A 14,028-nucleotide genomic window follows, 5' to 3' on the forward strand; every position below is an offset into this window, starting at 1 on the left:
TCAGACATAGAACCCAAGGACGGACTGATCCAGGCTGGGACTCTGATGAATCTGGAAAGCGTTACGCTAAGGAAAGAAGCCACATGCCGCCTATGATTCCATTCATATGCGACATCCAGAATAGGCAAATCCAGAGACAGAAGCCAGAGTCGGGGGTGGGAAGGAGAGTGACAGCCTGACAGGTACCTGTGCAGGTGATGTCATTGTGCTGTGCTCAAAGTGTCCCGGACCTAGCTGGAGAGGGCGGTTGCCCAGCGTTGTGAGGGCACTCAATGCCTTTGAGTGCCTCACTTTAGAATGGCCAATTTCATGTCACATAAATTTCATCTTCATTTTTAAAGGCGTGTTTCACATCTTGGGCTTCTGCATACGATATTGTTTGGAAAAAGAATTCCATCGCTAGAGGAAAACACATTTGGAAAACATTTCTTCTGTGTTGATCAACATAAGGTTTCTGTATGGTTAAGGTTTGGAGGGATGAGGAAGGAGAATGTTTGCCTCCGCCCCTAAACACCACAAAAGATTTTTTTATCGGTTAGAGAATAAAGCAAAAGATCTTGGGGGAGCCAGTTGGGGAAAAGGAGGCAAGACTTCGACAGGGACAAACAGGGAAAGCCCCGAAAAACAGAAGGGGGAGGATCGGGGGCTTGCTGCAGGAGGACCGGCCAGCCTCGAGGACTCCAGACTCAGAAGGTAGGGCTCCGCAGGGCCCAGCCCTCAGGAGAGCACACTTCTCTGAGGTTGGTTCGCTACACAAAGCACCCTGAAGGTCAGTCAGCACAAATCCCTCCAGTGACTGGGGTTTATGTGCGTGTGGGTGAGGTGGGGGCTGTGATCCAGTATGGGGTGGGCTCTGAGCAAGTGACCCTGCGGTAAGTCCTTCCACGAAGGCCACCATAACAAATCCTGCAGACCGGGAGGCTTACATGGCAATTTATTTTCTCACCCTTCTGGAGAGTCCCAGCTGGAAGTCCCAGGTCAAGGTGTTGGGTGGGGGGCGGGGGCTGATTTTTTCCAAGGACCCCCTGTCTCATAGACAGCATCTCTTTCCTGTGTCTTCCTTGTATGTCTGTGTCCTACTCTCCTCTTCTTAGAAGGGCACAGGTCAGATGAGATAGGACCACCCCTTCGACCTCACCTCTTTAAAGACCCTGTCTCCATTCTGAAGTACTGGGGATTAGATTTCAACCTATGAATTTGGGGAGAACAGAAACCAAATTGGGCACCAGGTGGAGGAAAACCTTGGAGAAGCAGAGAGGGAAGGGAATTCAGGGAACCTTTGGAAGAACGTTACCCACAGTGCTCAGAAGGGGGTGCTGAACCTGTTTGAACCAGAGCTCAGGGCAGAGGTGAGCAAGGTCTGAAGTGTGCAGGGCCTGCCAGGTCACTTGGGGCTGCTGGAGTGTGAAGGGCCAGGCATCTAAATGAGGAGGACAGAGAGGTCTGACCTGAAACAAAGAAGCAGCCATGAGGGATGGGGAGGGGGGTGAATGGCATGGATCAGTTTGACTATCCAGTGCTGTAGAATTAATGGGCTGGTAGGGGGCTGGGAATGACAAACAAGCAAGAGTCCTGTTTCCTCACTGCCTTGCCCTCAATCATCCTGGAGGCAGGTGCTCTTAAGAAATGCTGGCTCCAAAGCTGGACTTGCACACGCCACTCCTGCAGAGCCCCAGGGTCTTGACACGGGAAGGTACTGTTCACCTGAAGCCTCAGGTCTGAGAACCGACAGTTCCAGGTCATTCCCTTCTAGAGCAGAATTCCTCTTGCCTTCCCTCCTGCCTGATGGCTTCCAGAACCTCCTCTGTTTCACTGAGAGTGAGAGGGCTCTGCTCCTTACCAGCGACTTTTATTATCATTACTGTCACTGTCGCTGGGTTGTTCTTTGTGAGTAGTTGGCATTTCCTGAGGATTCACATGCATCTGGTACTGTGCTCCATTTTACATGGAATCCTTGTAGCAAAGCAATGAAGTCACCTATGTTCACCCTCTAGCAGATGAGAAAACAGGCAGAGAGGTCAGGACCTGGCCAAACGACACTCAACTACAAGGGTGGGACTTTCTGGTCCTAACCCCTACTCCTTTCCTCCCGTCACTTGAGGGGGTGTTTCCCAGGTAAGTGTTGCTGCACACACAAGCTAGTTGCCCAGAGAAGGCATCTACCTCTGAGGATTCAAGTCAAAACCTTGTTTCTTGACACTCTGAGGGAATACCCGCCCCTCAGAGGAAACAGGCTGCTGCACATGAGGCTGCTTATCTAAAGCCAGGCTGCTTGTTTATGGTGTGGAAAAAGAGACCTGGATGACAAGCAGACCAGGACACTCAGTTGCCAGAACTGCAGTTGTTCCCCTAAAACACGATATAGGGTTACTCACAGGATCACGGGGAGGCTGGTGGGTGGGGAATCAGAGACGGGTGTCAGCTGCAGGCACCGTCAGCTCTCAGCGAAGGTGCCTGCGGTCACCACCCACCCCCTTCGGCCTTGGCTCCTGAGCACAGACAACTGAGAGGACTCTGGCCAACTCAAACAGGAGAGGGGGCTTATGGGGCGGAAGCTGGACATTCATTGTTGCCGAGGGAGACCTGAAGAAACAGGCTCAAATCAGGCCGCGCTGAAGGCCGTCAGGCACCTGAAACCACTGCCCAGGTCTGGCCCAGGAGGGCGCTGCCCGCGCAGCTACCATTGCTGCTATCACTGGTGGTTCACCAGCCCCTGACACAGTGCTAGTGTCCCATGACTGCTGGACCTGGGCGTCACCTTCGACCTCTGTCCAGCCACGGCTGTGCTGCCCACCAGCCACTGGAGGCTGCCACTGGCATTGGGGAAGAGCAAGGGAATACACAGCCTTCTCAGCTCCCGGCGGGGCTAGGGCTCTGTCTTACAAGGGTGTACTGACCAGGCCCAAGGGACAGATCCAGACAGGGCACCAGAGATTCTGGAGAGCTCACCTTCATCGGTCACACCCCACTTCCAATGGCGAGCGGTGGACAGGACCCCCGACATCAATCTCTGTGACATGCCACGTCTACACATGTCCATGGCAGACCAGCTTCCCCTCTCCATGCTGGCTTCCTCTAAACCAGGCATCACGCAACTAACCAGCTTCCCACTCCTCCCACAGATGGCCAGGTGCTTGTGTATGTGAGTTTACTTGTCTATTCTGAGGACAGTCTCACTTTAGTGGTTATAAGGGGCTATGAGGAGAACCAGACCCAGGGCCACAGCGGCCGTGTGACTGCCAACTGCCACTCGCTTGGTACACAAACTCTGGTTTGGTTTGTTATTTCTAAAATGGGAATCATAATAATCCCTACTTCACATGGCTATGGTGAGTTAACTTCTATTAAGTTCCTAGACTAGATTCAGTGCTCAGTAAACTGTCGACTGTTATGTTATTGACAGTGGGTGTCTTTGGAACCTCCAAGAGATTGCTCTCTCCCTAAAACAAAGCTTAGGTTGTGCTCTCTTTATTCCTGCAGTAAATTCCTGAATCCAGACACTAGTCATTAGAAATGGGTCTCATCTGCAGTAAAAGTGCAGCTGACTGGCTTGTACACTGGCAGAAATACACGTAGGACTAAGAAAATTCATAGCATAGGCCCAGTGAGGGGGAGTTGGTGGCTCCAGAAACTTTTAACCCGTCCAGTTAAACTGAAATATGTGCAGGCCCAACACCTCCTTCCAGTTCAGTCCCCTGCCGTGGTATTCTTGGGCCTCGGTGTTAATTTAGCTAGTCACTCTATGTCCCTGGGGACCGAAACCACCCTTTAAAAAAGACCCAGGGGGCTGGGGAGATAGCTCAGTTGGTAGAGTGCAAGCACAAGGCCCTGGGTTCAATACCCAACACTGGAAAAAAAAAAAAAAAAAAAAGACCTAGGATGTAGGCTTTTAATTAATTCAAGGTGATTGGCCACAAATAAGGATGAGCTCTCCAAGATTTCTTCTACCTATTCCCTGGACAGTGCAGTCGGGTCAAATGGAACTCTTCCCTGAAATTAATTTTAAACTAATCTTAATTTAACTTTAAGATAAAAATATAAAATTTATTTGTTCCATATTTTAAAGCAGACAGTCGTGGGCTGGGGATGTGGCTCAGGGGTAAAGCTCTTGTCCAAAATGCGCAAGGCCCAGGCTTGGTCCCCAGTATGGCAAAAAAAAAAAAAAAAGACAGGTGTTGTTTTGTGCTTTGAGATCAATTTTATTTTTTCTCCACTGGTGTGTTGGTGTCACGTCATCAAGACCTGTGGCTCTGACGAGGATTGGAGATGAGGTAATGCAGGTGCCATTTCATAGATAAAACAGTCTGGGGGTGGTGGTTGTCCTTTGCCCAGTTTCTGTCCCCCTGGGAGAGCAGCCTGGTGAGGATCTGTGGGGACTTGTTGATATGTTGGCTAATCAATTATGGTTTCTATTTAGCTTTCATTCTCTATTGGAAAGAGATATCCACCCCTCCTCTTCTGTAATGTGACAGACATATCTGTTTCAAACTTTGGTAGCTTCTGATGTTTCTTCTGCTTAGAATAATAGAGACCATTTAGTACCAGTGGAAAAAAACTTGAAGGTCATCTCCTCCCAAACCTCCTTCCACAGATGAGAAGCTGAGGACGGGAGGGTGGCGAGGATTCGCCCAGCGCATGGAGGGAGTGGGGGCTGGGACAGAACCGGCTGCCACAGGCTCGCTCTGCAGGCAGCCCGCTGGACCAGCCCCTGCAGCCATGGGGCAGAGCAGCTCAGATCAGAAGAGTCTGTCTGTCCCCACCTTTGGCCGCAGAGTTGGTACCTTGGCGGGCTGGTTCCGTTGCTCCTCGTGGTGAGCTGGTGCTCACCTGGCCGGGGCTCCTGGGCTGCCTGTCCTGAGCCAGCTGAATTTCCACAGAGGCCAGCCCTTCCCGGCAGGCAGGAGACCTTGGCTTCTCCCTCTGGGGACCATTGCCCCAGCTCCCTCCCTATCTTGTGGGGTTGAGCAAGGAGCTACTTATAGCTCTGTTATCATGTTCCTGTTTTAATACAAACAAACAGCTGTAGCCTGGGAAGAGATTTATTAAGAGCCGCTGCTCGCTTTCTGCTCTGGCAAGAGACTGTCCTAAGCACCAAAGACCTGGCTGCTCTGCCAGGTTTGGTGAAGTGACACTCACACGTCCCTCACACTCCCCCTTAGCCTTCTGTTTTCTTCCCTTCCTCCATCTCTAAGGCCCCGTAGACATTTTGAAGTGTATAGTCCTATCCTGTAGAACATTAGGGCTGGGAGGAACTTAGAGAACCCTTGCTCTCAGGACCCGGTGGGGAGACCAGTCTGACTGTCCACCCTCTGCTAGGAAGGGCTGGAGCCAGGCTAGCCTCCTGCAGACTTGCTCCCCACCGATGGCCTCTGTCCCACCAGCCCCTGAGGACCCTGAGGGACTTCTCAGTGGACATGAGCGAGAAGCACATGTCCTACCACGCTGAGGCCCTAAGCCACAGAGACCTCAGGTCTCCTCAGTGAGGAGAGCTGGGTAGTTAGCTTTCTCAGCTCCAAACCTCCCACATTCCCTGCATTCACTTTGTCTATCTCGCTTTGTTTGTTTCTGGCAGGGGCTGGGGTTGAGGGTTGAAGCTGGAGGAAGAAGCTGAGCGTACTCATAACTAGGTCAATGGAGTATGGATCCAAGGCTGCACCAGAGCCTGAAGGCAGAGAGGCCAGCGAGGATAAGACTCGGGAATTCACAGGAGCCTTGGGTGGACTTCAGGGGCAGGGAGACCCCAACTGATATACGTATTTACAAACTTAAAACCCGCAAGAGCAAAACTGGGATCATACATACTGTACATGCTCTTTTTGATTTGCTTTTTTAAAAACTTGCACAGTAACATATCAAGAACATGTTCCATGACTAATTGTCACATTTACTAGCTGCAGTGGACACCACGTTGTCTCCCAGCTCTAGTTGTGCACACACATAGGCCTTATTTTCTGTAGTTTTTTTCTGTCTGGATGGTTGAGGACATTGCAGGGTGAAGTGGGCAGGGTTCACCCGAGCTTGCCATTGGTTCAGTGAAGCAGGAACTGTGAAATGGACTAAGGGACAAACTCAGACTGGCAGGATCAGAAATGGGCAAGGACTGAGGTAGCACAAGCACTTGGGGTGGGGAGCAGGCAGAGGGTTGGTGAACAGGCACATGGGGTGTGTGGGGGTTGGGAAGAAGGGCTGTAGCCAGCCTGGGGCTCAGACATAGAGGCTTCTGGGGGCAAGACAGTGCGGCGCAGCTCAGTGGTCCTGTCCTGCCTTTAAGTGGGAAACCTGGCAATCATGTCCTAGGAGGTTTGAGACAGGCCTCAAAGCCTAGCTCGTCAGTGAGAATCTGGTTCTTTGCAGAAAGACCCGGGGTACCTTCAGCAGTGTTGCTTGCCAAGTCGTGAGCCTCTGAAGCGGAGCCTGGGATCACAGTGCAATCTCGAAGTCTACCTGAACACTCCGGTGAAGTAGCATCCCATCTGGAGAGGGTGATACCGGATCACTGTGAAGTTCTTTCTAATGCTCCACACACCAGACCCCACCCTCCATTCTGTGGTATCCTCCCAGGCTCCAAACATCGATGATACCACTTTGGGCATGCACCGGGGCAATGGTCAATGGTGAAGCTTGAAAACCAACAAGGTTTGGTTTTCAATCTGCTCCAATTTGTGATCCCTAACCTTTGAAGAGGCCACAGGCGCAGTGTGAATTTGCCTTGTTCTAGGACTACACTGAGTCAGCAGATCCCCCTTTGTCAAGGCTGATTAGTGGCCGCTGACAGCTAGCCCCCCAGAGCTGACCATAGACACAGGAGAGTTCCCAGCTGAGACCAAGAGAACCACCCTGATGCGGCTCAAAGTGCAGACCCACAGAATCAAAGCTAAATAAATGGCTCTTGTTTTAAACCACCAAGTTTGGGGGTAGTCTGTCATGGAGCAAAAGCTAACTGCTCAGATTTCCCCAGAGGGCCCACTTCACTTCCCTTCACCCCAGACTGCGTCCAACCCTGGCTGGCCATAGGGAAGATCAGAGCATTGCACACAAGGATGCCAAGCGAGAGGGACTGAGAATCTGCCGGCCCCTCCCACTGTTCCCAGGGCAGTTGACAAGCAAAGTCCTTGACTGGTGGCACCAGCGTCATCTTGTTCTAGGCCAGACCCTAGCCTCTGAGGACGAGGCTCCAAGCGTCCATCGGGAAGAGCCAGCCCAAACCAAAACACGAAACCACATCTCGATTTTCAGTAAAGGGTCTTTCTTTTTTTTCCTGTTAAAACAGATACTTGATACCTTCCAGTGTATGTTCCCCTTACTCACAATTTCCATTCTGCCCTGCTCTGCAGATGAGATTAGCAGAAACCATATTTCTTATGAAAACAAGCTGTTGGAACCCACAAAAAACCCAGACCTTGATTGGAATCCCAAAGCTGAACTGCGGGGTCATTTTCAGAAATCAAATACAGGATCTACATAATCGGGCACCGGGGGCTAAGCGCAGAGGGGGACAGGATGGAGCCAGGGTGAGGCCTCTCAGCGGAATGAGGCTGGCAGCAGCGCCAGGGACGCTGGAGCCGGAGGCGCCGCCACCCGTGAGACCACCCTAGATCCAAACTGGGAACACAGGTATTCGCTCTCTGCATGACGCCCTAGGACTTCGCAAGTCCAATTATTACGCCTTGGGCATTTTTACTAACGTGGAGTCATTTTATTGTTTAAATAGAAAATAGCTTTTAAAACCTCTCTTTGTCATATAAGCTTATTGTAAATTTATCCTTAAAAGTTACGGTGATACTGGTTATTACATAATTTTAAAGTCCTAAATAAACAGGACTTTGTTAAGTACCATTTGTCTAGTCTATACTTCACCCAAAAAGAAGAACAACATCGTTGGGGCGGGAGGTGCTGGGAATGAAACTCAGGAGTGCTTTACCTTTGGGCCACGTCCCCAGCCCTTTTTATTTTTTATTTTGTGACAGGGCCTCGCTGAGTTGCTGAGGCTGGCCTTGAACCTCCGATCCTCCTGCCTCAGCCTCCTGAGTTGCTGGGAAGACAGGTGTGCGCCACTGCGCCCAGCAAAAACAATATCTTAATCATATTTGCGTGTTTTAAAATTAGCTGAATAATAGAGGTGTCCTAGTTACCTGACTCTCTATATTTCCTCCCAACATGATATAAAACAATGAGAAAATTAACAGGTGCAGAAGTTTTAACTTTTTCGAAATAACTGAATAAAAAGAGCAAAGTCAGAAAATCCGCCAGCACGATTCCTCACAGCTCCACAGATGTTTGCAGGGAGCACAGGCACTCCAGCTCCTGGGAAAAGTGTGGAGAAGGCAGAGGGAGTCCAGGTTGAAGGAGGGTTAGTGTCAGAACAAGCCCCCCCAAATCAGAAAAGCCCTAAAAAGATGCCTGAGCAGTTCTGAGCAGGGACCCGAGGAAGGGATTTCAAAGCACAGGGAAATTAAAGGGACAGGCACAATTCACAGGCAAAGTCTTCAAAATGTGTGGATTACGAGGGAGAAAGAAGGCAAAAGCGAGAGGAGAGGCACCCCATGGCCACAGGGTGTTCACTGGGGAAGGGAAAACCTAGAAAATTTAGTCCCTAATAAAGAAAGCAAGGCTTAAACAAGAAACCCTCCTGACATCCGGTCACCACAGACAGGGTGGCTGCTGCAGAGGCAGAAAGGGGTGCGGTTGAACCAGGACCCCAGAAATATCCCAGGGCTGCAGAAAGGGACAAGAGGAGGGTGGGTAAGTGGGCACAGAGCTGTTGAAGAGAAAGGAGACAGCATTTCACACACGTCCCCAAGGAAACCCTCCTCATAACCACATGCCAGCTGGGAAGCACAGCAAAACTGTAAGTCAGCACTCCAACCAGAATTAAATATCCTCCAGTAAGCATTTGGGTGCAATGAGCATCTTGAATCAGAAATTAAACATGCAACTGGAGATGGACCCAATCAGGGAGGGATGAGAAGGTTGTTGATCAAACTCAGGAAAGAAATGGGAGAAAAAGACAAACTTATCTCAGAGATAAACCCATCTCAAGGCACCCAGGGAGGAAGAGATTCAAATGAAAGTTTAATAAAAGGCACAGAAGGAAATCAGGGAAACAGGGAAGAGAATAAGAAAAAAACATTCGGAAGTACTTGGAAAGCATCAGAGAGAAAGTATAAAAATGGGAGGCAAGAAAAGAAGGAATCATATTCCTCTATTGGAGAGGTGGAAATAAAAACAGAACAGCAGGACAGAGCTGATCTCCAGAGCTTCCACTGAAGAAATCTTTCCAGAAATGGAAAAACACCACACCTGAACCTACCCAATACAACTGAATGCCTAAGAAGATGAGCCCAGAATGATGAATTCCAAGACACATCCCAGCAAAACCATTAGATTTCAAAATTGGAAGATCAAAAAAAAAAAAAAATCTCTAGATAAATGGATCAAATAACTGACAACATCAAAAGAATTAAACTGCCATTATATTTTTAAAAAATGCTCACTGCAAGACAACAGTGGAAACACTTCTTTACATTTTAAGGGAATGGGGGTATAGCTTGGTGGTAGAGTGTGCCTAGCACTTGAGACGCTTTGATTTAATCCCCAGGCTGCAAAATAAACAAACAAAAAACTCTTCACATGGGTGCATGCCTGTAATTCCAGATGCCTGGAAGGTTGAGGCAGGAGGATCACAAGTTAGGGGCCAGCACGGGCAAACATAGCAACCCTGTCTCAACAAACAAACAAAAACTCGAAAATATCTTAGTGAACTAAGGGTTTCTTATCCAGTCAAGCTGTTCTGCATACATCAAACCAGAGAAAACAATTTTCAACATACATTAACTTGCTAAATTCTGCACTTATTTGAAGAATCTAGTTATCTGAAGAATCCAACCAAGTGATGACTGAGAAATCTTTAGCAAAATGACTGATGTTGAGGTTTTTGAAATGTAAATAACACATCAGCTCTGATTAAATCAAAGGTGAGGGGAAGGATGGAAGCCCAACGTACAAACATCTGGTTCTACAAAGTTAAAAAATGCATCTAGCCAGGCGTGGTGGTGCATGCCTATAATCCCAGCAACTTGGGAGACTGAGGCAGGAGGATTACAAGTTCAAAGCCTCAGCAATTTAGTGAGTCCTTAAGCAACTTAGTGAGACCCTATCTCTAAATAAAATATAAAAAAGGACTAGAGATGTGACTCAGTGGTTAAGTGCACCCCTGGGTTCAATCCCTGGTACCACCAAAAAAAAAAAAAAAAAAAAAAATTAAGGAAGAAATAGAAATAATGGTGTAATGGTGGAAGATATAGGAAATTTCTAGAGGTTATATACAGTAGAGGATATAGGACAAACATGGAAAATCTGGAGGGAAAAGTGGAAAAATAACTCAACAGACATCAAAGAAAAGCAACTGTGGATCTTGTGTGAATTCTGATTTAAATAAACTATTAAAAAAAGAGTGAGATCATCAGAGATAATGGAACACAAACAGGATTTTGAATATTAAGGAACTATGGATGATAAGGATACTGTGGTTACACATATATAAACACAGTCCTCATCTTGTAGAGACACATCCTTAAACATTACTGATTGAATGATAAAATTATTTGCTTTAGAACAATCTGTCAGTGAGGGGAAGCATGCAGATGTTCACAGAAAGTGGGATAATAAATAAAATAGATTGCTGGGTGTGGTGGCACACACTTGGAATCCCAGAGGCTCAGGAGGCTGAGGTAGGAGGATCATGAATTCAAAGCCAGCCTCAGCAACTTAGTGAGGTCCTAAGCAGCTCAGCGAGGCCCTGTCTCTAAATAAAATATAAGAAAGGGCTACGGGTCGGCTCAGTGATTAGGTGCCCCTGAGTTCAATTCCCAGTACCCCAAAAATAAAAATAAATAACAGATTGCTCATATGTAGCCAATTGTTAAACCAGTAATGGGTACATGAGATTGTTTATAAAATTCTCTCTACCTTTGTGTATGTATGCTTGCAAAGTTCATAATGAGGTTTTTAAGAAGGAAAGAGGGTAAAAGGGTGGAAAAGAAGTCCTTCCCTCATTTGTGAGTAGGGCCCACCCTAGTTCCTGAGTCAGTTCTGGCCACATCAGTCTCTGCCCCATCCAAGTGGGCTTTGGAATTAGGTCATCCCTTCCTAAGCAGACATGGAGACAATCTTCCAGTGATTCAGGTTACTGAAGTAAGATAGGTTTGATTTGCATTTTCCAAAATTCATTTCATCAGGGAAATTCATTTCCCTGTTGGGCTTGGGACATGGGGCCCAAGAGTCTCCAACAGATGGCTTAAGTCCAAGTGTTGCCTCCTCAGTCCTGGCTCAGCCCTTTCCTTCCATCCATGCTGGTTTAGTTCCTAGTGCCGTTTCTTTGATCTCTACTCCTCACTTCTAGAACTTGGGCCTAAGGACTTACCTTGCCATGTATGAACTCAGTTCCTAAAGGGAAACCCAATTCCATACTACTGGGATCCGTCCATCCAACAGAAGCTCTGGCACTAAGGACTTTGCTCACAGGCTTTGCTCCTTCTCTATCTAACTGCTTTCCAAGGCTGGCATCTGTTGACCGAGACACACTAGCCTGAATCTATTTGTTCATGATAAATGAAGGTAAGGCATTTGCACAATGTTGACACCCCTTGGGGCAGTACAGCAAGCTGACGCTGGGAAAGCAGGCCACTCCTGACAAATGCCAGTGAGCCTCCACCCGGCAACGCAAAGAATTATATCACCAGGTGCTCTTCAAAGAGCACATGAGACAATGATCTTGTGACAAACCGGTGTTCAAGGGTTGGTGTCTCATCTGTTTGCTATGAAACATGAGACACAAAATCACTGTGTCAGATCCTACCTGGCACCTCATTACCAGTTTCAGCAGAAGCGTATTCCCAGGAACAGTTTTCTGAGCGACCAAAAGTGAACACAGAGCCATGTTTTCTAAGTTCCCAGAGTCACCTGCAAAATTAAGTGCCCTCAAAATGAAAACCTTGGTCCCACTTAGAAACGACCTCCCCGCTTCACAGACATCTGTACTTCTCAAGACTCAGACATGGGTGAGCACACCCAGAAAGAAACGCGTCTTTCACGGCCCAAGTCCTGAGCGCGATAATAAATACAAAGGACACACTTGGAAGGATCAGTCCTAGGTAGGGCCTGGATTCTACTCCGGAGATGCTGAATCCGGAGACACAAGCATTATCAGTCGCTCCTGCGCCTTGTGCAGTCGCAGGTGGCTCGACTCCAGGGAGCCGGCTCTCCTTGCTTGGACAACATCAGCTGCGTTGCTGGGTTTAATCTCCTCGCGGTTCTTTGGCACCAATTCTGGCACAGAGCTCTGCTGAGGCCGTTCCCTGACTTGAGTGCAGAGAGGATTTCCCCTTTTTAGGTCACAAACTCAAGAGTCTTCACTCACCACAGCCACTCTCTCCCCTCTGTCAATTTTCAACACCCTTATTAATAACATTTATGAAGCATTGGCAAGGGGCGACTACTCCGAGTTTTTCCAGCTATATATGGGCAATTCAGCTGATTAAAACACAGGAACAAGTTTGCCTCTGCAGGTTAAGATTATCAAGCCACACTGATCACCACTTCTAAACACAGATGAATTAAGAACCCAAGGACAAGGGTCTCGGTGGAGGGTCCAGTGACCCACTAAGGATGCAGATGAGCTTACAAAGAGCAGTCTTCCTGTGCCAGTCCTCATTGGGCAGTGTCTGCTTGTGTCCTGCTGCCTCACCACCCCATGTCTTGGTCCCCATGCCCTACGTTTGGGGTTGGGTGGGATCTCCTATGCTGAAATGGACAGACATCACCTGGGCTCGTGGCCTCTTGGGGAATCAGAGCCTTGGACCCTGGTCGGCATGGGAATGAGTTTGGTCTCTTGATGGCCAGTACTCCACAGTCTCGGTGATTCTGTTTTGCTGGCTCTCTCCCTTCCCTAGTAGCCTCTAGGTGGCATGCACACGCCCCTGGCCATGGGGTACATGCAGTTAGGGGCACCTACCTCGGCAACCTAGCCTTCAGTTCTCTGCTCCCATGAAACCAAGGCTCAGGCAGCAAATTTTGAAGGCCTGCCTTTGTCCTTGACTCTGAAAACGGCTCATCCCTTACCACTTCCACCACCCTCCTCCCTCCTTCGCCCCCTGCTGACTGGTGGCCTTGGCTTACCAAGCAAACCCACTCTGCTAATTGGACTAGGTCTGGACTCTGGTTTAAACCGGGCTGATCAGGTTTTCTCTTGATATTTGATAAGGACCCTGAAAAGTCAATCAGGGAGGCCCCTCGTCACAAAGCCATGAGGAAGCGGGTGAAGCTCGGTGGCAGAGAAGCCTGTGGCCGTGCATACTGAATTTAGGGGTGGACAGAACAAGGAGCCAGCAGAGGAAACTGGCCCACCCTCAGATCAGAACGAGGCTAGCGGCTGCTGGAAGCCAGGTGAAAGAGCTGCCGCGGTCCAGGGCTACACCTGCTCAGCGAATGTCCTCTCCCTGTTTTGAGTGGGTTTCGGTTTCTTGTGACCCAATTGTTATTGATCAAAACCACACACAAAAGTTGTCCTTGGGGACTGGGGTTGTGACTCAGTGGTGAAGCGCTTGCCTAGGGTGTGCGAGCCACTGGGTTTGGTTCTCAGCACTGTGTATAAATAAGTGAATAAAATAAAGGTCTATCAACATCTAAAAAAAAATTGAAAAAAAAAAAAAAAGTTGTCCCTGACCCTAGATTCTGGCTTCTTCTTGGTGCTTGTCCTCTCTCGGCCACTCAGCAGCATCTCTCTCTGTCATCCCCACCCTCCTCCTCAAATCCCTTCCACTTAGGACTTTCTGAGCATGGTGCTGCCAAGTCCTGCTCTTTCTTCCCCTCTAGTTGCTCCTCCTTCCCTCTCAAGGGGGCCACTTCCTGAGGTCCAGGACTTGGTCTCCCAGCCTGCTCTTCTCCTTGGAGTGTCCACAGGGTCCCACGGACGCCTCGCTCCTCTCCCAAGTGCGTTGTCCACCTCCAGGGGATGGCTCTGCTTACAGG

This window comes from Sciurus vulgaris (genome assembly GCF_902686455.1).
Source record: "Sciurus vulgaris genome assembly, chromosome: 4".
NCBI lineage: Eukaryota > Metazoa > Chordata > Mammalia > Rodentia > Sciuridae > Sciurus > Sciurus vulgaris.